Raw genomic sequence first — 1,667 nt, forward strand, 5'->3', positions numbered from 1 at the left:
CCCAAAATTGTTTGGCTCACTCATGCAATCCAAGGTAATGCACAACTATGCACTATTTGATGAGAAATTCTCTTGTTGATGTGTATGTCTTCCTTATAAAAGTAGGATCGGTGCACGTGATTGAGTCTTTGAGTATTGTAATCAACGTAATGCAGATAATGTTTTGTGATACTTTTTCTTGTCAATTGTCTCTCACTGTCCAGGTTGGAAATGTTCGTGAAGACTGGCCAAAGATATCTTCCCATAACCATATGCTCTGAGCTCACGTAGAAGACCTTACAACTTGGACAACTTGGACGTATTGAAATTGTAGATGCTAAGCTATGATGCAAGCCATCATGTGTAATCAGTGAATCGAACACATTACCATGTACTTTGATCATCAGATTTTATAATATAAATGTGCACATTCCTTTTGCTTTATTTGAATGAATGCCTTGTTAGTGTGTATCTAAATGTGAAATAAATGAAATACTAGAGTGAAATAGCCTTATAGATTGGGGTATTTGGCACCAGTGGCACATCATCTGCCGGGAAAGCTATTAACTGCTGGCAGAAATTGTCTGCCGGGAGAATAGGAACTGCCGGGAGATTTGTATCTGCCGGCGTTTGCAATTCCCGGCAGCCATTCTCGTGGCAGTTCTATCTTCCGGGAGAAAAATGTTCCCGGTAGTTTACCTGCCCTTATAAGTGACTTCTCTCTGCAGTTTTGTTGTCCTTGCGTCCATGTTGTGGTGTAGTGATTGTCATTACTAGGTTGAGCATCATCATGAACATTATCATTAACATTATCACTAGGTTCATGTTCATTACCAGATTGTGTTTCGACATCAGAAATAGAAATATCATTAGGATTCTCAGGTGTGTCTACAACATGTTCACTAGAAGCATGCAAAGTCCTATCATTTTTGTTTTTCTTCTTTTTAGAAGGACTAGATGCATCTATATTATTTCTCTGAGAATCTTGCTCAATTCTCTTAGGATGGCCTTCAGGATACGAAGGTTCCTGAGTCATTTTACCAGTTCTAGTAGCCACTCTAACAACATAGTCATTATTCTTATTATTCAATTCATTGAGCAAATCATTTTGAGCTTTAAGTACTTGTTTTACTTGAGTGGTAACCATAGAAGCACGTTTGCTAATGAGTTTAAGTTCACCTTTAACTCTAGACATATAATCACCCAAGTGTTCAAGCATATAAGAATTTTGTTTTAATTGTCTACCAAAATAAGCATTGAAGTTTTCTTGTTTAACAATAAAATTGTCAAACTCATCTAAGCATTGTCTAGCAAACTAATAGTGAGGAATATCACCTTCATCAAATCTATAGAGAGAATTTACCTTTACTAACACTAGTAGAAGAAGGACCATTTGTCCCGGTTCATAAGGTCCATCTGTCCCAGTTGGGGAACCGGGATTAAAGCGTCGTTACTAATGCCCTAGGCCTTTAGTCCCGGTTCTTATACGAACCGGGACAGATGGGCCTCAACGTGGCCACTCCGGCGAGCCCAGGTAGGAGGGCCTTTGGTCCCGGTTGGTAGCACCAACCGGGACCAATAAGCTTCCACGCGTCAGCATTTCAGGGGCTGGGTTTTTTTAAAGGAGGTGGTTTAGGGGTTTTGGGGGTTAATTTAGGTTGTCATAGGTAGCTAATAGAGATATGTGT

At 39.7% G+C, this 1,667-nt stretch overlaps 1 long non-coding RNA gene across 1 annotated transcript; it reads left to right on the top strand.

The window, feature by feature from the left end:
• LOC119289725 lies at nucleotides 1–423 on the top strand. The gene is made up of 2 exons (XR_005141595.1): nucleotides 1–34; nucleotides 204–423. It is a non-coding gene; the product is annotated as an uncharacterized LOC119289725 (long non-coding RNA).
• The last annotated feature ends 1,244 nt before the right edge of the window (nucleotides 424–1,667 follow it).

The sequence above is a fragment of the Triticum dicoccoides genome, chromosome 4A (assembly GCF_002162155.2).
Source record: "Triticum dicoccoides isolate Atlit2015 ecotype Zavitan chromosome 4A, WEW_v2.0, whole genome shotgun sequence".
NCBI lineage: Eukaryota > Viridiplantae > Streptophyta > Magnoliopsida > Poales > Poaceae > Triticum > Triticum dicoccoides.